We start from the raw sequence: 25,243 nt of genomic DNA, 5'->3' as shown, positions 1-25,243 counted from the left end.
TTGTGCTCTCTATCTCTCTGTCAAATAAATAAATAAAAATAAAATCTTTAAAAAAAAATAAATAAATACCGAACATTGGTTAATTCTTTTTAGATAAATTTCATGTTCTCAAAAAAATGCTGGTAGGGAAAAATATTTACTTTTCAGGCAAACTAACCATGACAACTAATCATTCAGGCTATTTGCCACCTGAGGCAAATATTGAAGAATAGTTCCTACTTGTCTCTAGTGTGAATCAGCAATAAAGAAATATCATCTACTTCCTAAAAGGTCAAGTGGATTATTAATTAAAAACTAATTACACCACTTATGAATTGTGTAGTTAATTTGCACTCAATAATTTTTGATACTAGGTTTATTAGGCATTGCTTTTCCTAGCTATTTTTAATGTTACAGATATGTTCATCATAATATTTATAGAGAAGGAAATGTATATTGAAATTAAAAACCAACAAGCTTTTCCAGGCTCATATTATTAGCTAGCTACATATTATAAGCTAGCTAAAATGAATGCCTTTTAACTTTTAATGAATTAGGCACATTTATAATTAATTGTATTTCAATTTGTGAAAAAAAATGTATTTTTTTACATAACTTACTCCTCTTGTATTGCTCCAAATTTTAGTATTGGTTTTCCCTACAGTGTCATTTTCACTGATTTATTTTTCAGATACTTATTACATCCTGGTATAAATCTCTTTTTTCACACATGGTGGTACATTATCATTTATTTAAAAGAACATGTGTGTTTTGGATTTGGGTAGGAAAAAAAGTATTCATTTGTTTGCCTCACATAGAAGCTATAATATTCATGTTCTATATCAATTCTGGTGCCTATGTAGCTATCCACAAAGTAGATTCAGAGGACTCACCTTATCTGTTCTTCCTCTGAATTCTCTTCCAAATTAGGAGGGACTTTGAGACAGGCTATGTTGTGATATCATAAATTGTGGTCCTCACCTAGAGTCCATATTCTCTTGGAATATGATGGTAGTTAGGACTTGAGAATATAGACTTCTCCATGGGATGTAATGACACCTAGATCAATTCAACTCCTACCATTCATAAAGCATTTTATAAATATTGACTCCTTTCATCCTTACGATAACACTATGAGGTAGGCATTATTAAATTTTGACTCTATTATATAGAGTGAATTAATGGAAGGAGCATAGGCTTTTAGAAAAATATTTAGAATAGGACTTGGATTCTGGATTTTACTTTGTAATGTTTCAAAGTTTCTTGGAATTGTATTGTTTCAGTTACTTTATCTTGAAAATGTTATAAATACCACCCAATGACAAGATTATCAACCAAGTCTTATTAGAAAATATAATTATAGGGACCATTTATCATGAATTTCTTATGTGCCAGGGACTGTGCTAAGTAAGCAGTGTTTTTTTTTTTTTCTTTTTATTACTTCATTTGATTTTTGCTACCACCACGTGAGGTAAATTATAAAATAACTCATATTTATGTTCTGCTTACCATGTTCTAGACACAGTTGGAAGAGCTTCCATAAAGTAGCTCACTTAATAATCACAAGGTATTACAAATTAGTCATCAACCTTTGTTGCCATTGGCCTTTTACAGGTGAGTCAACATTGGCATAAAGAATTTAAGAAACGAACTTAGGTCATGTGGCTATTCAGTGGGGGAGCCAAACTTTAAACTTAGAAAGCCTGGCTCCACACTTCATATCCATCACCACTACATTTACTGCTACATTTACTGTAAATAAATCTCCCAGCAGAGCACAGTAAACAAAGTTATCTGCTCTTCTCTCTTCTTTCCCTCCCCAGTTTACAAGGAAAGGAACTGAAAGAAAAAATTAAGCAACCTGCCAGGGATCAAACTAGGGAAAGGGAAGATGGACTCAAACCAGTCTTATAGGCAGGTTTAGTATCTTATTTTGCTTTATTGCTTTCTTGACATCTCTCTGCCTTGTGCACATTCATGTGCTGACTCAGGCTTTGGCAGACAAATGTCTTGATTATATACATTGTAGTTTTTTTGAAGACACTCTCGATTCAGAATATTTTCAAACTAAATTTCTTCTCATATCTTATATACTCTGGACAGAAATCTCAAAAATGTTAAACTGTCCAATCTCAGAAGTTCCCAAAACTAAATACACACACTCTTTAACAGTTAACAGGCTACTTCTCGAGTATTTATGCAGGATATTAGGCCAAGATACTGAAGAAGCCTTAAAAGACTGACACAAATTTACACAACAGTGATTTGAGTGATAGCACTCTTCTTAAGTATTAAACTGTCTTTGCGTAGAGGCTGCATCAGTTCGTTCTCCAGTTTTATTTATTTCCTGTGGGAAAATAAATGAGCACTCTGAGACTGGAGAAGAGTCAGTTTATAGGAGAAGAGCTGGATTTTCAAATCTTATCTTACCCCTTGCATTATGCTGAGCTTGATTCAGTTGGTCTCCCCCAACCCCCAGAATGCGCTCCTAGCAAACAAAGCTCCTGTCTTACTTGGCTTTGTGTTCCTAGCGCTTTGCTCCCCTAAAGCTGCCCTTACTTGCCTCGCCCTGCCCACCTACGCTCTGAAATTTATGTCCTCTCACTACTTTAAGGACTACACTTCATCAAGTCCGCTCTGTCTCCTTGCGCCTTCAGCTCGTTTTACCCTAAAACGTTAAACATATTGTGCTCTGTTCATATTAAAAAGCAGTAACAGTAGCCTCATCGCAGAACTCCCTCAGCACTGAGTCCTCCCCAGCGAACACACTGTTTCTTTTCTTTCAAAAGCCAACACTCTGGTAGAAATAATCCATCCTTCTGATCACCACTTATAACACATTTATTGTCCAACATATTACAGTCTGGCTTCCAATAAAACTGCTCTAATTATGGTTACACGGTTATTTGTAATGTTAGGTGGACGAACGCTATTCAATCCTTATTACCGATGTTTGAATCAGTCAATACCTAACAGCATTCTCTTTCATGCCTCAGTTCTGAAACAGTTGAGAAATAGGACATGGGTCAGTGAAAAGGGAGATTAGAATGTCAGCATTATCACTTACAACACCTGAGTTGAAGGACATGGATTCTGTGTGCAGTCGGATAGGCTTTCTAAACTTCCATGAATCAAACGTATCCCAGGCTGTAAGCCTCCTTCACAGAGGCAAACCCCCTCTGCCGTGGCAAGGAATGTGAGAGAAGGCATGGTAGCTGCAGGCTCCTTCTACCAGCTCACCATTCTCATCAGTCACTTTTCTCCGGGGAAAGAGAAGCCAGGAAAGTTACTTCAAGAGCACTTCCTTTACATGGACTCATGAGACCAGGGTATAGGAGGTCCCTTTGTAACACTTTTTCTCCTTGAGCTCTTTGTATATATGATAGAATTATCATATGTTCACTCTTAAACTTCTCTCTCTTAAGCATGGTGACAGTTCTTTTATTCTCATTTTTAGCATATATCTTTTACTGTTTCTTGTCAAAGTCCTTCATGAGTTTTTATATTTAATTCATTAAATGAGTTGCTCTTAAAGGTTCCATTCTTCATTTCCTCTTTATGCATTATATGCTATACTTGGGTCATGTATCTATTCCTCAGTTATCTCCCACTTTTGTGCTCTTGATTCTAGAAGTATCTCCAACCCAGATCTTTTTTCAGGGCTTAAAATCCATAAATTAAGCCATCTATCAAAATGCTCTTGGGATGTCTGATAAACAATTCAAATTTGTTTTCTATACGTGAACTCATCATATTTCCCCTGAAATTACTTCCACAGTTAACAGCACAAAAATTCACATAATTGCCCATTATAGAAACTCAAACATTGCCTTTATCTACTCCTTCTTTCTTACCCTACAAACCTAATATTTTCAGTGTGTCATGGACTTTTACCTTCCTTTTATGTGTCTTCTGAGAATTTTAATTCAGGTCTTCATTTTCACTTTGATTAATACAACAAACATCCAAATTTGTATTCCAGACTCACTTATTTCATTTCCCTTTAATCAGTTTTCCACATTGACAGGATAAACCTTTTCAAATGTGAATCTCATTTTACTGTGTCCATACTCAATGCACTAAGTTTCAAGTAATGTGGCCCCAAAAAACACAGTCAATCAGTTGGTGAAAACAAGTTGATTGATCACCTAATTTCACTGAAACTGAAACTTGGTTAAAAATAAAGATCTTTAGGGTTTCCTTTTCTAAGTATTATAAGTATTATGGCCAATAGTGTAACAAGGGGCTGCTTTTAAGTTCTCTGTTTGACTGGAGCATTTTTATCTTTCTAAAAGTGTTCTCCAAGTTAACTATTTTTGGTTGCCACCGCATATAATTGCAAAATCTAGAAGCAATGTAAATATTCCCAAAAAGTAAAAATTGTAGAGAACTTGAGTACTTCATAATAGCAAATTGGTTGACTACAATTTCTGCTTATAAAACCATGTGCATTTGAAAAAGATCTATATCAAATACATATAGAAAATCTTAAATAGAACAAAATAAGGTCATGGTAGAGGAATTGTCTTTTGGTTAATAGGTGACTTTTTTGTGTTTTTGCTGGCTTCTCCTATTTTTTTATTTTCTATGATGAATTTAAATTTAATTTTAATAAGTCATTAAAAATAGTTTGAAGTAAAGAAAGGGATCTGGAATATTGGGGAGTTTTTAACCCTTGAAAGTCATTTTTAGCCACTTATTTCTGACCTGTCTGGCATATGTTTTCATAATTTTAAATATATTCAAAATACTAAAAATAGCTATTTCCAGTTACTGGTTTATTTTTTAAACTTCTTTTTTCATATTAAAGTGACTATTTTGTAACCTGCCACAATTTAGAGCCAGCTTTGTATTGTCAAACAACGAATTCTTTCTCATATTTCCTTATTAAAAGAGTGCAGAGAAGAGATAATTTTTGGAGGATAGATTAAAAATATAAAGCAATCCCCACTAAGATCAGGACCAATCAAGGATGCTCTCTCTTTTCAATTGTGCACTCGAAGTCCTAGCTAATACAATAAGAAAAGAAAAGGAAATAAAAGGTCTTCAGGTTGGGGAGGAAGAAATAAAACTGTCCGTTTTCACAGATAGCATGATTATCTATGTAGAAAATATGTGTAAGACTTGGATGAATTTTTGAAGCAGTGAACAAATGAATAAATGACATTTTGTTGAACAGCTGAGTGACCTAGATTAATTCTGGGTGCATGTGGACACATATCTGGAGAGATGAAGCTTGATTCCAAAGGACTCTTCCAGATACTATTGTTTTTACTTTTTAATTTTTTCTTTATGGAACTAAATCCTTTCTCTATCTGTTTTTTGGAGAAAAGCTGCTCTCTGTTGAAAAGCTGTTTAATTTTCTCTTCTTAAAAGACATTTCAAAAAACAGTGGCTGACATTGGAGCTGTATTGATATAGGTGGGTGGGAGAATGTAAACTTCTCAGTGATTTACTGTACTAATTTTCCTTTTCACAATTGAAATACCTCCACATGCTGCTATTGTTATTTCCAGTCAAGCATTGCATGAACAGCAAATCAGAAATGAGGTAAAAATATAAAGCATTTAACTGCAAAATTCCACACAAACACAGTATTAACATAGATAATTAACAACTGGAAGTTGATTCTTTAGGTTCTAATATATGGTAGAGCTCAACCTTGAACTGCTTACTGAATTTCATCCCCTTTATTGCTTTTCAAAAATATTGACTTTCCTGAGTTCTTGTTCTCTCCTCAGCATGCCTATCAGAGGCAGAAACAAATACTAATAGCTTACAATCTCTCTCCCCAAGTCCAGCTATAATTGTTAAAATGCACGTGCAATGTCACAGAAAGAACTTGGAACACCAGAAATGCCCATCTCTATTTAGATTTGATTCATTAGGAAAAAGAAGGAAGTTGTGTTCCTGCGTGTTTTGTTTTGTGTTTTTGTTTTTGGTTTTTTTTTTTTCAGTGCTGTTATGCAATGTTGCCAAAACTTTACCTTCTTTAGGGTAAATCAGAACTAACAAGGATTTCAACCTTCATCTGGGAAACTAAGCGTACGCTCCAATGCTCTTCCTGTAATGGCTGATAGACGAGGTGGCAGCTGTGACCAACAAATCTCTCTAAAGCTTTAGTGTAGTATCTGTTCAGCTGCTGAATACAAGACACAGCTTGACGCTCATAATGGCTGCCAAAAGCTTCATTGCCTTGATATTGCCTTTGTCTTTGAAAGACAGTTTTCCCCAGGCTTGGTCAGTAACAGAAACACAGTTTTGTCTTTCTCTACTAGACAGAATCAGAGCTGCTGTCTGTGAAGAGGACACATTACGCTGCTCAGAGAGGGGTGCATCTCAGAAAGACATTCTCATCAAAGGGGAATTATGTTTTTTGATCAAATGCATCTTCAAGGTCAAATATGTTACAGTTAAAAGAGAGGAAAAGAAAATGACATATATATTGGATGTCAAAAATCCCCTTGGTAAAATTACTGTTTCTGACTATTTGAAAATTTGGGGTTCTATTGTTAAAATCAAACTGAGCATTTTATACATGTGACAACTCAGTGTCTCTGTTTTTATTTCGTTTTTAGCCAAGATTGTACAGTTGTTGTTGTTGTTTTTTCCATAGAGGAGAATTAGTGTTGCCCATGTATACCTAGACTGAGTCAACATTCTGTCTTCTGAAATATAATCATGACAGCATTTTAACCTTCCTCTTGAGAATTTTGGTTCTGGTTATAGGAGAAACTGAAATGTGTCAAGCCTTTCATCATGTATTGTGTAGAAGTGGCTCTTGTTTTGTATCAAAAACTTTGCTTTTTGGATTAAACACTCTAAAGCTTTCTTCAGTGAGAATTTGATTTTGATATCCCTAGAATTTTATAGTTAAATAGAGGAGACAGAAGCCATTGGAAGGAAGAGTTGATGATTAAGATGCTAAGGGGCTGGAGCAATGAGGGCAGTCCTACCTTTGAAAGTAATGAGGAGGAGAATATGGCTTGAGAGAAAACCAGATTGAATGAGGTTCCAGTGTCTCCTTGAAAATGAAAATCTTTGAGCTTGTATTGGATAAAGTTCTTTGGTGAGATCTTTCCCTATGAAAGTTTCTTTTATTCATTTACTAGTGAAAATCATTCAATAAACTTTAATAGCCCATAGTTCTACTCTACTTAAAAGAAAGGTCTCTATGTAGTATTATATCACCTGAAATTCTTGTAAATCTCTACAAGAAGCAATAATTTATCCAGAAGCCTTGAGTTCCAAAATCTACTTTTATATTTTATCCTACCATAAATAAATAGAGACAATGCAAGACTAAAATAAAGTTTCTTTTATAAAGAAATGTATATATTCTCTCTGTAAGCTATTTTGCCTTTTATCTCTAGTCACTAGATATTATTTATTCATTTACCTTTAACCATTTTTATCATGGTATATTTTCTTTAACTTAAGCTACTGTCCTGACAATTACATGGACAAATATATATATGAATATCTGCCTGGGACAAAGTCAGCAGTCTTTTTCTAAGGGGTATAGCAAACCCATTCATTCCCTCGAATTTATTAAATCAAAAGTTCAGCCTCTATGCTAAGAAACTTTACTATGATCAATATACCAAAAGTCAATATATCATTCAGCTACCAGGGACATACTCACATTTACCAAGTTCACAGCATCACTATATAAAACCAGAATGATGATTTATCCATTTAAAATAGGATGTATCACCACCCACAGATAGAAACATCCAAGTTAGTAAGTACGCGTTAAACTTATTCGGTCAAGTCCTATTTATTACAAGTCCCTAAACATACCATCTCTTCATATTGCCATACCTTTCAAACTTGTGTCCCCGAGTCTTTCTCTGCACAGAATATTCTCTAGAGGGAAATCCCTAAATTAAATTTTGACCAAATAACTCTCCTGCAAAAAAAACCCTTTAAGATAGTCACACTATAATCAGGATAATGTCTATGTTCCTTAACCTAATTTTCCATAGACCAGAATGATTTGGCTTCTACTTGCCTCCCTAGCCTTTTCTTTCACAGATCCCTTCTACCTTGGTACTCTCTACTTCAGAACACTGACTTTTCTTTAATTTCTTGAAAATGTTGTGCTCTTTCTCAACTCAGGATCTTTGCCCTTGTTATTCCTCTCCCTAGATGAGTGTTGCTGCATACTCCTCCCCCTTCACCTGGCTAGCTATCTTTTCAGCTTAGCTTAATGAAATTTCTTCCGAGAAGTATTCCCTGATCCCATTTTAAATATGTAAGTATATTACATGCCCCTGATATACATCCGCTGTAAGATCCCAATCCCTCTCATCATAACATTCATCACATTTTATTGCAAGTGGTTTCTTAATTGTGTAAGTTCTTCACTAGAGTGTAAGCTCCGTGAGGATGGGGACAATGGCTGTCTTGCTTATTTTTATCATGTATCATAATTTACATCATTACTGAAGGCTCTTAAAATATTGGTGAGCGAATAAAGAAACCCTCTTAATGTCAGTTTCTGATTTTATAATAATTTTAATATCCCATGAGAGAGAATCTGAAGTTCAGTATGAGAAGCACATGTTTTCTCTACAATAACTGGATTTCCATGAGGATTCAGATCAGAATCAGAATCTAAATATTGGACAGGAAGCATCAAGGAGATGAATTGAGCTTTAAAGACACCCAGGTAAGATAGCCTGATTCCTCTCCCTGACCATGAATTCACCCCAACAATGGCTACCAAACATGTCAGACCACTGGCTAGGGTGCCCTTTCCTCAAAAGTTATTTAGAAAGGCCTAGGGAACGTCTACTTTTGTTATTCTCTCTCATACACACTATCTCAGTGATTCATAAATTCACCTCCGGCTGACATATTCTTTCTTTAAATATATTGAAATTATGGTTCTATTCTCAGAGGCAGCCTGCTTTATATCCCCAAAGAGCTAGAAAGGATGCTATTCTTTGTACTCGAAATGACAAATGCATATACAAAGTAAATAATTCCTGAATAAATTAATTAAGACAGATAGACATTGTTGATAGTAATGGAAAAGTTACTTTAAGTCAATAAATACAAAAAAATGTCTGAGATTCAAGATCTCATGGGAAGTTTTGCAAAAATATGGATGTCTCTATTCTCAGATAGATAAATTCAGTAAATAATGAAATGATCAAGGAATTTATATAAGTCAATAAGCTTCAAAAAAAAATCAGATTCTTTGATTTTTTTTTTCCTTTGCTTCCTTTACTTAATGAATATAATATCCAGATAGTAGACCTTGGCATTTTCACTTTTATAATCTTACTATAAGATCATGTTGATTAGATGTGTTAGGCAGCAATTATTTCCTTAGATGAGCTAGGCTAGATTTCAATGTTTACAGTACAATGTATGTGTGTGGATATGTATTTATATAGATTCATGTGAATAGATATGATTATTCTCCTGATATGGAATAAGCAAAGTTTGTTGTATCCCTGAAGGCTTCACTCTAATCTTATCTTTACTGGCAATACATTCTTATCAGACATTTCACAGAGTATTTAATTTACAATGCTACAAAATACATCAACATATTGCATTGATTTGAGGACTAAAAACTAGATTATGCAAAATTTTCAACTTGATTGAAGACAGTTTTAATTAAACTGTACTTTATAGCTTTAAGCCATAATTTCCATAACTTAGATTTTCTTTATAACCAGTACATAGATACCCATAATTCTGATAGTAAAATTATGACCAAAAAAAATATATCTTAGTAAAAATAGAAATGACTCGACTCAGTGACTGAAAAGATTTCTGTCCAGTACAAGCTGTGTATACCAATGTACAGGTTTTTAAAAAATATAGTTTATTTACTATATACTCATTTTATTTCCTCTGTGTATTAGGTACTGTTTAAAAAATTAGAGATAGGGGCGCCTGGGTGGCTCAGTTGGTTAAGCAACTGCCTTCGGCTCAGGTCATGATCCTGGAGTCCCGGGATCGAGTCCTGCATCGGACTCCCTGCTCAGCGGGGAGTCTGCTTCTCCCTCTGATCCTCCCCCTCTCATGCTCTCTGTCTCCCATTCTCTCTCAGATAAATAAATAAAAAATCTTTAAAAAAAATTAGAGATAACAGGAGTAAATAAGGCAGATGTGGTACCTATCCTCATGGGACTTAGAGTCCAATATTTAACACAGTTGTTAAGCAAATATTTATTTATAATTATGATATATACTATGCAGGAAAAGATCAGAGTAACCATTCAGGAAATTTCCAAAAAAGAATCATACAATAATGTCATCTTTTGTGACTGGTTTCTTTTACTTAGCGTAATGTTTTCAAGGCTTATCCATGTTTTATCATGTATCTGTACTTCCCTTTTATTGACAACATTCCATTGTGTGGATGCATCATATTTTATTAATGGCATTCTTGCTGTGTCTTTTGGTAGAACCATGCTCTGGAATCCAAGCCATCCAGACCCATAGAGCCTAGAGTTTCAGGGAAGAGAAGTACAAATTTTCTAAGTGAGTTCCCTGGGCATGATGGAAATAGGGTCACTTTTCCTTTACCCCGAGGTTCTTGAGCCGTATTCTACCTGTTAAGATAAAATACATGTAACTGTCATTGATTTAGGGTGTACTCTACATGTTGGGGGATGGTTTTTTTTCTTCTCAGGGTTTTCTCTCCAAGATTGCAGCTCAAAAGGCTGTTTATCATTTTGTCAACTGGCAGCTTCTGAGCAGTATGGTATGTGAGAGGACTAATGGATCCCATGGTTATGTACCCACTGCTGAACCTCATTTGCTCTAAAGCAGATCACTCTGTCCATGAAATATGATGCAGGGTTCTATGTTGGTGAATCAAACACTGTAAGCCTTTGGAAGGTGGTATTGGTCAAGGCCCTGTGGAAAGAATAAGCAAATTCATATTCAGAATGTTGGTTGGTATTTGTCAAGATGATAATAATCTTTCCCTTGCAGGGTAGATGAGTTCAATGACAATCAATCTGTTGCCAACTCACTAATTGGTCTTCCTAAGTGATGTTGCTATTGTTAGTCTGCGTTGTGAGAATTTTAGTCACTTGGTGACAGCAGTGAGTGCACTGGCATTGGTGAGTGAGAATTTGTGCCGTTGAATATATTCACAGACTCCATTTCTGCCACCATGGGCCATTATACTGGTATTGAGGTGGATCATGACAGTGTTTGACTAATATCAACTACCCATTATGATGTACTTGGCTGTTTGGGAAATTTTCAATGGTTGATGCTTTGTAGAAGCTACCAATATGATACGAAGATTTTCACACTTTGTGTTCCATATAATAGATCTATTTACGTGCCTCTTCCCTAAAATTTCGTATTTTCAATTTGCCAGTTAGTTTTCATTCACATCACTGACAAATCAACCAAACCATTTGCCACTGCCCATTAATTGCTCTCTATTCTTGCTTCATGCCCCTTTTCTTTCCACACAAAATGAATGACCAGGTATACTTTCCCAAACTCTAGCATTTGGGAAGCTTTTTCCTCACTGCTGCTTTTTAGGCCATTAAAGTGTTGGAGAAATTTTGTATTGCACTACATCTGAGCTGACTATTTTGTGAACCAAGTCAGCTTTTTTTTCTTCTCCTTCAGTTGGTAATTAGGGATATCCCCTTCCTGATATGTGTCCATAAGCATGGGTTAAGGATAAATGAGTTAAGGAGAGATGATGCCATGGCCTCTGAGTCATCTGCTTATGCATCTTACTTGTGCTTCTGACCCTGTTTATGTCTGATTCCCAGATGTACCATCCTATCTTATGATAAATTGCTGTTGACCTCACGTAAGTTTATTATTTTGTATATCTAACCACTCAGATTTTGAAGAATAGTTCTAACTGCATGGTCCCTGTATGTCCATAATCAGGTCCTCCACTACCAAGATCCACTAGGAATCCAAGACTATAATTTGAATGTTATATTTACTGCTGGAAAGGGCATGGTCATGCAGGTGACTTATTAGGAAGTACTCTTGGGAATAATACTCACAAAAGACTGAACAAAGCAATATTGGAAAGAGAAAGAATTTACACTTGATCTTAGGCAAAAGGCTGAGAAGCGATTGGAAAGAGAAAGAATTTAAACTGTGATGAAGAAGAGCGACCTGAAGAAGTTCTCAGGGATCTCTGAGGTTGAGGATTTTCAGAGATATTCCAAAATGCAGTAAGGGCTTTGGTCTTTGTATCCATGTGTTGACCCATTATTGGAAGCTGACTTCTCAGGAAGGGCTTTACTCTTAGACAAAGCAATCATGGGGACTGACTCAGTTATGGAAGCTGGGAAAATGAATTCCTGCATCCTCAGGGAGAGATCTGGGTGGTGAACCAAAACTTTTATGACCTGTAGTGCTCCTAAATAGTCATTTTTTAGAATATTGATCAACTTAAAGATGAAGAATAAACATTACTGTCCATATTTGGTATTTTTCTCTTCTTTCTATTGCCTTTTTAAAAGTTCTGTGCATGCTGTAAACCTATGTAGATATTTCAGTAGTTGCATCTTTCAAATATCCAAACTTCTGACCATACTTATTAAGAAACTGTTTTCAAGAGAAATCAGTAAAGGAATAGAGGAAACAGGACAAATAGGAGAAAGAATCTCTACAAGACTATGGTTCGGGCAGAGTTCCACAGAGGGCTGTTTCTCCTGATCTTGGAGGATGACTCTGGTGTAAATCACACTTCAAATGTTGGAATTATACTTTTAAAGTTCCACATCCTGCAGTCATTTGTTAACTGGATCATAAACTCCAGGTTTCCAGGCCTCTGCTGTGAAAATAAACAGGCCCAGCAACCTCTGCACAGCACACAGGAGAAAATCAGAGATTTGGGCCACAAGAGACAAAGGCACACCAAAAAGGAAGACAGCACATTGAAAGAGTCAAAAAGTATGGATAAAAGGGAATATGGAATGAATACCAACAGTGTCAGCTATTGGGAGTGCTGTGGAACATCCGCTTCAAAAATAATGATTTAGGGACACCTGGGTGGCTCAGTCGGTTAAGCATCTGACTTTGGCTTAGGTCATGGTCTCAGGCTTCCTGCTCGATGGGGAGTCTACTTCTCCTCTCCATCTGCCCTTCCCCCGACTCGTGTTCTCTCTCTCTCTCAAATAAATAAATAAAATCTTAAAAAAATAATGATTTATAACCTAAACTACTTCATTTATCTATTTTTAAAAATTTTCTGGTTCTTGTTTATTTGTTGGTTTACTCTCTAGCATTTGGAGGTATTAGAATACTCAGTTATTACCTCCCTTTATCTGTTGGACAGGGCGATGCCTCCTCTTTTTGCTTAGAATGTTTTACTTTCACTTTTTTCCAAGCTGATGCAGAAAATTAATGTTATTTTTGTATTCATATGATTTATTGATTTTGGGAATTGGAGAACACCTATGAGATATTCTAAGTATCAAAATGTCAAGTAAAGGCCTGAACTATTTGGAAACATTTCAGTTTTTATGTGGAATAGATGAGATACCAAGAGCTTGCAGAAGAAGGTAAGGCCTTGGAGAATAATCACCTCTAATTAAGGGAGAGCGTTACATTCATAGGCTGATTCCTTCCATATCTCTTGCTAATATCTCTTCTGCCTGACTTAAGATTTCTCTTGTTATAATACTTGCAGGAGAACAGGAGTTAGAATAAGGCAGTGAAATGCCAAAATGAGAAAAAAGGGGTGTGTGTGTGTGTGTGTGTGATTTATATTTATTTCTAGTCCAAAGGTAGTTCTTTGAACTAGGTGGGAGATTTCATAGTCTTGTCTCCATTAAGTGGCAAACATCAGGGCATAAATAAAATATTCTATGATTTTAAAGTCAAATTAAATCCATCTTCTCGGGCGCCTGGGTGGCTCAGTTGGTTAAGTGACTGCCTTCGGCTCGGGTCATGATCCTGGAGTCCCGGGATCGAGTCCCACATCGGGCTCCCAGCTCAGCGGGGAGCCTGCTTCTCCCTCTGACCCTCTCCCCTCTCATGCTGTTTCTCTGTCTCTCTCTCTCTCAAATAAATAAATAAAAAATCTTTAAAAAAAAAAAAAAAAATAAATAAATCCATCTTCTCTTTGATCTAAGAATCCCAAAAGTCCATGGAGGCTCAAAGATATGGAGTGGTTCTGATACTTTAATCGGGATACCTAAGGAATAGCTTCCTTTTAAAGCCTTCTGGCTAAATGACCATATTCATGGCCATTTCTCAGAATCATTTTCCACTTTTTGCCTATATCATGCAATTGTTATTTAACAAATTGATAATTCACATTAAACAACCTATTCATGCAATGAATATATGCATATTCAGTGTATGAGTATGCTGTGTTTTTTCTGATAATTTTCTGAAAGGCATATATTAACATGTAGCTCTTCCAATTAAAGTCTTCAATAGATTTTCATTGCTTTCGGGAAAAATGATGGCCTTCTTCCATAACATAAACAGGTTCTTTGCCACCCAGGCTTTGCCTGTTTCTCCAGCTTCTTTTGTACTTTTCCTTCTGTGGCCCAAACATCAGCTACATCAAGCACATTCTCTCAATTTTCTGGATGGATCATACTTTCTCCTATATGTATTTATAACATAAATATAACAAATATAATATATAAATATACAAAAATGTATTATATATTATGTGTATATACACATAATATGTGTATGCATATTTTAATTTTAACTTTCCAGGTTCATTACTGTACTGACTCTTATCTATTTTTTTTTAAAGATTTTATCTATTTATTTGACAGCACACAAGAGAGCACAAGCAGGGGGAGCAGCAGAGGGAGAGGGAGAAGCAGACACCCTGCTGAGCAAGGAGCCCAATGTGGGGCTCCATCCCATGGTCCTGGGATCATGACCTGAGCAGTAGGCAGTTGCTTAACCAACTGAGCCACCCAGGGGCCCCAAACTCCCATCTATTTTTCAGACCTTATCTCATGTCCAAAATGTTTTCAAAGCTTCCTTTGCCTGTTACCTTCCAGGATGAGTTGAGAGTTCTCTTCCATTCTTCTGTGTGTAATGTCAACATTGCACCTATTCCACTGAATTGCAATTGTTGGTTTACTTGTATCTCTGTCCCATCATAATTTATCAAAAGCATTTTACCAAACATATATCATATCCAATCCCTGTGCTTGTGGTACAAAGATGGATGAAATAATCTCTGTTCCCTAGGAGCGCCAAAAGAATTACTATTATAACATAAATATAAGGGAGATATGAAAAAGAACCATAAGAACATATATGGACTAATGATTTGGGAGGAAGGGACGGTTTGGAAGGCGATAGATGAAGGCTGACATTCACCTGCATATGGAATAATGAGGACTTTTCTGGACTGAGTTCAGGAGTCAAGAGAGTATTCTATACACAGAAACAGAACAGTCAGAGGAAATCAGTATTACATTTTGTAGTGTTTCTAGAACAAATAGTAATTTGAATCAATGAGGAAACTAAATCTATGTGCAATGAACAAGGTTTCTTTTTGTTTCATTATTTCCCTTTCTTTTATAATGTTCATAAATGTATTGTTCTGAAATAGGACATCGTTTTTCATAGCATTATCAGGTAATTGAGAAAAAAAAATGGAATGTATTAGAACAGCCACTATACCACCATTCAGAAATAACAATGGTTACAGTTGGTGAACAACATTTCTGTATGCTTCCGTGTGGTGTATGGGGTTGGGGTGGGAGGGGGGGAAGGGTAAAAGGGAAAGAGAGGGAGTCTTATAAGAATGAAATTATAATATTTAAGACATTTGCATAGAAAAGTATTAAATTTACTTTATACAAAAGAAATGTGAAGTATCACTGTTTAGATCATTTATTTACTTATTTATTTTTACTGTGATATGCAACACATTCAACAATGTCTCTTTGAGATTAAGTAAAAAATGATCACCTTGTGAAGGGGACAGAGATTTATTTTTAAAAACAATTTCAATTAATGATAGTAGAGATTAACTCCCTACTACAAACTATTTGGCAATTAGCAGTTTTACATTTTCTTTCTCTTGCACACCATGGGCAATCAATTTTATTTTTGCTTTTATTATATTTATTTTGTTAGTTATTTCACTAAGATTCTATTCTAAAGTAAATTTCTCAGTTGCTGTGATTTATTTATTCATTTATTGTTATGTTGGATTTTGTAGCTATTTCCTTATCTCAGGGAATTTTGACCTCTGTTATTGTAAAGTCTGCAGCCAGCCTGATGCATCCACCCCCCACCCCCATAAGTAGCTTGTGTTTTAGACCAGAATAAATTATGAATTTTTTCTTTACTTTAAAGTTATATAACATGTAATATAGCTTTGATTTTGATCATTTAGTATCATTGCTTGTAGCTGAGTTCAGTGGAAATCAGAGGTATGTCTATGCTGTATAACACTAAACCTCTTTCCCTCTCTGACTGTACTTTTCAGATTTTATTATACAAGGTAGACTTTTCCTTGTTTGGTGCTGCTGGTGACTTTTTGGCAAAAAAAAACTCTCTATGTTTTCCAACTTTTTGGGTGTTAGATAAGGGTCTGTGATCAGGGGTGCCTGGGTGGCTCAGTCAGTTAAGTGTCTGTCTTCCGCTTAGGTCATGATCTCAAGGTCCTGGGATTGAGCCCTGCATGGCTTCCTGCTCGGTGGGGAGTCTGCTTCTCCCTCCCCATCTGCCCCTCCTGCTTGCTCATGCTGTCTTTGTCTCTCTCAAATAAATAAATAAAATATTTTTTAAAAATCTGTGATCATATTTCACATTGTCATCAATATCTAAAAGACCACGAGTTTGAATAACAAATGACTCTTTTTCTTTCCCTGCCACATCTTTAGCATCTAGAACAGTGCCTGGTTCAGACTAAGAATTTATTAAATATTTGTTGAATAAATAAAAAATAAATGAGCAAGTTGATATTAGATTATGAGGTAAGAATTGTCTATTATGAAATATTTTATTGCAAAATTTTCACAATGATATTATTTGCCTCATTTTGAATCTTCCATATTTTATTTTATTTTCTGTCATTTCACTACTATATTGAAGAGTTATTGAACTATTTCTTTCCCCTGCATTTTCATCTTGAATGTGTTTATAAGGCTAAACAATTTTGTTTAATAATTCTCAAGTAAGGTTTCTCTTTCCTTTATTCAAAAAGATATTTTAAAAGTTATAAGATTTTGTCCACATTCTGACATGTAAAGAGCTTGGAGGTCATCACTCCTATTTTTACAGAAAGAACAAGCTGAACACATTGGGAATTAATCACTCTACTTGGATTTGTCAAAGAACTGATGCCAGGGCAAACCACCACCCAAAATCATGAAAGGCCTAAAGATACAGCAACTAAGATCTGCTTACTTAAAAGAGAAGTCACTAAAGGCATAATCTGAAGATGCAAGAGGAAAAATAAAATCAACTTTGTCTACAAAGAACAATGATAAAAATTATGTCATGCTTCTTGTCAAAAATCATGCAAGCCAGTAGAGAATGGACTGAAGTATTTGAAGAAGGTGCCACCAAATTAGAATTATGTACATCCAGCAAAATTGTCTAAAAGTAAAGGAGAAATAAAGTTTTTCAGAAAAACAAAAACTGGGGACATTTGATGACTTGTCTTACAAGAAATGTTAAATGAATTTCTTCAAGCAAAAGAAAAATAATCAAGAAACTTGGATTTACATAAAGATAGGAAGAGTATAGGAAAATAATAAAGGTAAAATACTATCTTTTATTTTTCTTCTTTTTTTAAAGATATATTTATTTATTTTAGAGAGAGCATGAGCAGGAGGGGCAGAGGGAGAGAGAATCTCAAGCAGGCTCTGTGAGCCTCAGAGCCTCACAAGGGGCTGAGCACAGAGCCTCACAAGGGGCTGGATCTTGCAACCCTGAAATCACAAGCTGAGCCAGAACCAAGAATCGAATGTTTAACTGACTGCGCCACCCAGGGGCCCCTATTTTTCTTATTCCTAATTGAACTAAAAGATAACTGTATCTTTAAAGCAATAATAATAACAATGTATCAAGTGGCTATAACATATGAATAAATGTAATGAGTGACAGCATGCTATAGGGACAAAAGAGAGCAATTGGGAATGCTTCATTATAACATGCCTTGACTCCACATAAAGTGGTATAGTGTTATTTGAAGGTGGACTTAGAGTATTTGAAAATATATATTGCAAACTCTAGGGGAATCATTGGAAAATTGGTTGATTCTGGGAGAGGGGCAGGATAATATAAGATGTCCCTTTAGCGTCTTGCAGTGCCGGGAGGTAAGAAAGTGCTGAAAAATAAAAGAATAAAAAACCAGACACACACAGTAATGAGAGTATGTAAAAGGGACACAAGAGGGAACTGAAAAAGCTACCAGTGGCCAAAGCTGGAACAATTTGAACAACATAAATAAAATAGAATTGGATTATAATAGCAAGTATAAAATAAATATCCAGATGTCCCTTCTGATAGGAAGAAAAGATTGATTAAATTAAAAATGGGAAGAATAGACAAGTCTCTTGAACTAAAAAGTTTCAAATAATTTGTGCAGCTACCCACCTCCCTGTTTTTGTTTTTGTTTTTAAGATTTTATTTATCTGTCAGAGAGAGAGAGAGATGGAGAGCACAAGCAGGGAGAGCGGCAGGCTGAGGGAGAAGCAGGCTTCCCGCTGAGCAGGGAGCCTGATGTGGGACTTAATCCCAGGACCCTGTGATCATGACCTGAGCCGAAGGCAGATGCTTAACCGATGGAGCCACCCAGGCATCCCAACCCACCTCCCTTTTAAGAAGGTAGAGCCTAACCCTTCACTTCTTACCTGAGGGATGCATAGAGTGACTTTCTTTCAAAGACTACCATATGGAAAGGGGAAAAAGACTAACCTCACAGTGGAAAAGCCTGGCAAACACTACTTTAGCCAGATAATCAAGGTCACCATCATTAGTGATGTCATATGGATTGCAAGAATTCTTAATGTGATGTGATGAGAAAAACATCTGACAAACACCAACAGAGGGGCCTTCGACTTAACACCTGAGCAGTATTTCTCAGAATCATCAAGATCACCAAAAACAGTAAGCAGAAGTCTCATAATCTAGAGGAACCTAAGGAAACATGGTGACTAAATGTAATGTGGTATCCTGGATGGGATCCTGGAGTAGGAAAAAAAAAGTACATTAATTAAAACTAAGGAAATCTGAATAAAGTATGGATTTATCTTAATAATGTATCAACATTGGCTCATTAATTATGAGAAAATCAGACATGAATGTTTAATATTTAATGTGATAGTAATCAATCACAGCATCCTTGACAAGAATAAAAGCAGGCATTCTTGGTGACTTACTAATGTTTTTGACTATCTCAAACTTCATCACCATTTTAGAATTTTAGAACCACCTGATTTTAGAGATAAAATAAATACTGGAAGCATCTTGGAGATCTAAATTACAAGTGATAAGGAAAAGGATTGGATTTTTATTTCATATAATTTCATAAAGAGAATCTGAAATGTGTGGCTGGAGGTGGGCAGTACAGTTACATATTCGCTGAAAAACACAATGGAAGGAAATAACCTTCTAAAACTGGTATTTTCTCTGCTTACTGCTTTATTATTACAGATGCTTAAGATTCTCTTTTCAGTTTAATGAGCAAGGAAATCCAAATTCTGAATCTTCAGTCAAATTTATGGCTTCTCTGAGCAAGAGTTCACTCTGTTCATAAGAGTAGTCTTTTTACGATTCATATCTATGGCAACCACTAATGCCTGGTTTTTTACAATGAGGCAAGTGGTGAGAGAAAAAATAGTGACTTTTTAAAAATAAACCTATAATTTTACAATAATTTTTTTTTACGTACAGAAAAAAAATGAAAATAGTAGAGAGTTGCCGTATATCCCAAACCCAATTTGAAAATTCTGGCAGTTTTTTGCTTTTTTAGGTTATATTGTATATTATGTCAAACACTGTCAAATACTTGTGGTAACTTGTTTCTTTTGACATGAAGTTTCCCTCACTAGGTTAAGGCATTTGTCTTAAATTCCATTTTATCTTATATTCTTGAAGTTAAAGCAGGTATCTTTTAATTAGAGTTTGCCTATTTTTTAACCCTTAATTTTTATTATTTTAATATAACTTTATTTTCTACCTTTTGTAATAAGCACACCGCTGGATTTTACAAAATTTTAATTTTTATATTGTTAAGTTGAGTTAAATCTATTTGTATTAGTTACTTTCATATTTGGACTCATGTCCATCTGGGGAGAGCATTTGTTGTCCAACTGTGTAAAGAATAGAAAATCTCTTTTAGTTCTAACAAAGAATGTTCTCTAATAAGTGAAAAAAGCTACAGAATGTTGATAATCTGTAATTTGATTAGAAACACACACACACACACACACGTAAAAACAGGAAGTATTTCTGGAAAAATACATGAGAAACTGATAAAAGTTTTTAATATGCCAGAAGAGACATGGGTGGATATATAATACTTTTTTCTGGTTGGTGCTGTTGCTAGTATTTGGTTTGTAAGATATCTTTATTGACCTTAGCTTCTTCAATGAACTTAAAATTTTGGTTTGCAAACCCTTATTAGAGAGGATGTTCTTATATTTCCTGGTGGTTTTAGTTTTTTTCTCCCTAACCTCACGTAAGGGGGAATAACTTTTATGTCATTTGAACTTTGTACCATAAGGATGTAATACTATTTAAAACAATAGATAAATGAAGACACTTGTGCTTTGTGACAGAATGGAAACTTGAAATTGAAAAAAAAAAAAAGAATCAGTTATAGAAAGATATAACCATTTTTTGCATATTTGAATTTGTGCCTGGGGTTCTTATTGGCCAAACAGTCCGTTTTATGTTATAATGATTATTATTTCAAGAAGGAGGAGGAAGGTAATGAATTAACAAAAAAATACTGTCCCAGGATTTGAGATAGTGGGTTCAAGTCCCAAGGATCTCATGGATCAACTATTTGACCAAGACAAGGTCTAAATTGACTCAACTACAAAATGGAGTGATTGCTTTAAGTAATGTCTCAAGTCCTTCCTACTCTTAACTCATTTTTGTAACACAACTAATAGCCAAAACTCAAGTGTAAAAGTGTTTTAAAAATGACCCGAAGATGTGAAATCATGGTGGTAACTCTTTCTTATAATCAACTAACATTCATTTATGGAGCCTGAGTTCCTTTGCTAGGGCTTTTGCTTTGATTTTGTATTACATTATATTAGTGTTAATGTAACTCAGTGATTAAGCAAGTTACAAAACATAATTTGGATATCAGAGGGAATAGAGACCTCTTAATTACCATTGTTAAATGAGCTTCCAAGATAACTTTGAGAGAAATATGACCTTTTTAAAAGAATTGTACTATCTGTAAAATAATTAGACACAAGTGTTCTCTGTCTTTTTAGAATTTACTTTCTCTGCTCATTTGGTCTAGATGACTGTTCCTTTCTCAGGGCTGCTGTGACAAAGTGTCACAAACTTCTGAGTGGCTTAAGCCAAAAGAAATGTATTTATCATCTCCCGGTTCTGGAGGCTAGATATCCAAACAGCTGGGCCAGGCTCTCTCTGAAATCTGCAGGAGAAACTCTTTCCTTGCCTCTCATGGGCTTCTTAAGATGGCCACCAGTCCCTGACGGTCTGTGGTTTGCAGCTGCATCATTCCCGTCTCTGCCTCTGTCACCACAGGGTGTTCACGTCTGTTTCTTCTCTCTTCTTATAAAGACAACACAGGTTGCATTGCTTTAGGGGCCCACGGTCCACCAATGTGACCTCACCTTACCTCAGCTAATTACACCCGCAGTGACCCCATTTCTAAATAATGTCACATTCTGAGATACTTGGGGGTGGGGATTCAGCATATGTTTTGGGGGATGCAATTTGACTCCTAACAATAATACAACGCAGATTAAATATGCACAGAAATGCAGGCACAAAATCAGTCTAAAATCATATTTTAAGTGTAACAAGCAGAGTTCTTTCCATTGATTGACGTGAGGGGACGATAATGGCAGAATCAGCATGACTTTAAAATCAAGTAAACAAGGAGTAAGCCTGGAAAAAAGTGAAGAAATTATTTCTAGATGACTAAGCATCATATCACAATTCTTCCCAGGAAGCTGTTATATATTAAGCTCTCATCTGACTTATGGAAAATAATAGGACACCGTTTGGTTTTATTTTTTTCAGAGCAATACATATGGTATTTTCATGTAGCTTTCTGTCACTTCATGAAGGGATGGCACCTGGGACATGCAGACAGTAAGAGTCAGGCCCTCATTAGGGCATGCTGTTTGCGGCTGCCCAGAGCTCAGTTGATGACCATGTGAATGATTCACTGGATCCTGTTAGTAATTTCTGATCAACATGCGGTCCCTGACTATTTTAACACATACCACCAGAATGCACTAACTTCCAAAGCAGTTCCTTTTTTCATTAGCTCTCAGACAGGAACCACTTAATTTACACAATAAGATAAGGTATTAGAAGTCTTTAATAATTACTCTTTTTAATTACTGCTGTGGCCTTTATCAACCTTTCGGTATAGAATTTTTGGGGGAGTATTTATTTTTAAAATACCATATTTTTTTTTTTGCAAAATTAAACATATTTTATATTATTTAAGGCATTTTGTTTTGATTTTTTACTTTAAACAGCATTATCTATCCAAATAAAACTCTTTGATAAGTGACATTTGTGAATGTAAGTTTTAATTTTTTTCATTTCGGTAAAAAGCACATAACAAAATTTACCTTTTAAATCATTTCTAAGTAATTTAGTAGTGTGAAGTATATTTACTTGATTTGGAACTTGAATATATTTTTATTAATTCTACATTTTCTTACACTAATCTGTGTGTAATAATTGTGTGTGTGTGTGCATGCATGCACAAATTGCTACTTGATAGTTTCTTTAGAAATCTGTATTCACACATACTTTGCCAGGTGATGTTGTGTGTGTTTAAGGTATAAATGCATATGGGTATTAATTTTTAAATTATGACCCGATATAGGTCACCCTCAAATAAACAATGTGCATTAAATATTCCAACTTTTTATGAGTATAAAATCAGGTCATAGAGTTTAACTGTTAGGAAAAAAAAACTTTAAAACTGAGTTTTAGTCTTTGCTGGTGAATGAATTGTGTCACTATGGCGTTTGTCTTAACACTAGAAGAAGGATCTGCTGCTTAGTGACTGAAACAGAGACAGTTAAAAATATTAGCTAAGTCTATTGGTTGAATCTTGAGCCAAATTCATGCTCTTTTTGTAGCTGGGGCACAGAGGTGCCAGAGCACCTGGCTGCAGGGTCCCAGACAGACCGGGTTCAGGCACTTGGGGCTAATAAAATTCCAAGGCAGGGAAACAAGTGGTGGTGAAACAAGAAAGGAATTTATTTCAGTGGGGCCAACACCAGGAAGACAGTGGACTAGTATCTCAAAGACTGTTTTCCAAGTGCCAAAAATACTTCCAAGTTTATATAAGGAAAATGTGGGCCAAAGATGGGTGGGTACATGCAGGTAAGCAGTGAAGGTGAAATTAACCAGCGTCTTGGAGTCCATCGGGGTGGGGTCTTGCAGGCTCAGGGCCGTCCTTATTTCTTGAGGGGGTAATTTCGGTTCCCATCAGGGGATGCTTTGTCCTCAAGTCTTCCCCCTAAACCAAGAAATAAGCTGGAAAGAAGAACCCAACTGGAAAGCCTGAGGTCAAATAGAGGCAGCCAAGACCTCTTTCATTTTTGCATGGCCTTGGTGCCAGGGATTTAGTAACTAAGGCAGCTCATTTCTTTTATTAAGCTGAAATCTGCATCCTTTCTCTGTGTCTGGGCTTACAGTTTATTCCAGTGACAGTCCTTCTTGCATTTGAAGGCTGATGTCATGGGTCCCCTTCACATCTACAGGTTCCCTGTTATTTCAGTTGTCTCTCCAGAAGGGAACAGACCATCAGGCTCTTTCTTGTCGTCCTGTGGACACAATTTAGTTCATCATTTTCCCATTTAAAGTGAGCTGCAAAAAATGAAAATATTGTTAGAATCTAGACGCCAACTGTTGCCAGGTGGACTGGGGAGATCTCCAGGCCCTGAGGCCTCCACCCAGCCTCTCAAGGGACATTGCTGGAGGCTATTAGTCTCATTGCAAGAAAAGAATTCAAGAATGGACCAGACAGGGCAATTGGGAAGAGTTTATTAAAGTGAGAGTACACTCTGGAGCTGTGAGGGCCTGTGAGCCTAAGGAACACCTGCACACCTCCCTGGGGCTCAGGTTTCTACTTTTTATTGACAGTTGTTAACAAGGGGGTGGAATATTTATTATTTAGGGAGGGGATTTCTTTGGGAGCAAGGTTTTGCCCCTTTTCTCTCTTACTTGGTCAGGCTCTCTGGCCTTCTTTGTCTTGGGTGTGATCCGGCTTCTTTGGCCTTATCAGTGGAGTGCTGCCAGGACAGGCATCTGACTTTCCCCACAGTGACCCTGATTCCCCCTTTGCTGGCCTCCGGGCATCCTGTTAGAACCTAACTAAGTGCTTACTCTAACATTCCCTACCCAAGGACTCTGACCTTTAAAAATCTTTTAAGGGAAAATGGGTGATGGTCCATCTTCTTTAACTGCTTCATGCTGATGTGGAATGTTGACCCTGCCTGAAGGCTCCAGAAGTCCTTGCTGTCTAAGTTTTAGGAAAACTGGATGGACAGTGAGGAGTAAAAGGATGTTGTGGCTAGGTCTACTGGGTGTTGATAGTCATTTGTTTCAGGTTTATTCTGATTTTTTTGTTTGTTTGTTTTGTTTTGTTTCTTAGGGTTGTTGCAGACCAGCACCTGGAGATTACCCTGGCTGGAGGCTTTAACCTCTCTGGAAGAACTGATTCATACACAGTATGATGTGTTAGCCACTGTGTAGACTCCCTCATTTCTGTAAGAATGTAGTGAAGGATGCGATGAAGGGCCTCTTGTAGCCAAGTGGCTTGCTGCCTGATTTTATCTATATGGGTTTTTACTTTCCAGGAGGAGTTAACGCAGGTATAGAAGGTGCTGTTAGGCATCATACAGTCTCTGTTTTGTTCAGCAAGCAATCAGAGGCATTTCTTTGGAAACGAAAGGAAGACATAGGTTAATGGTTGGAGCAAATTACAAACCTAGTGTCTGGCTCCAGAGTGCTACCAGTGAGATTTCTAGATGTCAGGCTCAAAGCATCCTCAGATGGAGTGGGAGCAGGCAGGGGCAATCTGATGTTTTTGTTGTTGTTGTTCTAGTTCGTAATTCAGATG

General features: G+C 36.1%; 1 long non-coding RNA gene across 1 annotated transcript in view; it reads left to right on the top strand.

Annotated features, from left to right (window-relative positions):
* The window catches only part of LOC145717279 (uncharacterized), a 150,243-nt gene extending 125,258 nt beyond the window's left edge, over positions 1–24,985 (top strand). Inside the window, exon 3 of the long non-coding RNA XR_014140392.1 lies at positions 24,776–24,985. This is a non-coding gene — a long non-coding RNA (uncharacterized LOC145717279). The remainder of the gene's footprint in view (positions 1–24,775) is intronic.
* The last annotated feature ends 258 nt before the right edge of the window (positions 24,986–25,243 follow it).

The sequence above is a fragment of the Leptonychotes weddellii genome, chromosome 1 (assembly GCF_054177405.1).
Source record: "Leptonychotes weddellii isolate Sample4059 chromosome 1, ASM5417740v2, whole genome shotgun sequence".
Taxonomy (NCBI): Eukaryota; Metazoa; Chordata; class Mammalia; order Carnivora; family Phocidae; genus Leptonychotes; species Leptonychotes weddellii.
This window is presented reverse-complemented; position numbering and strand designations above follow the sequence as displayed.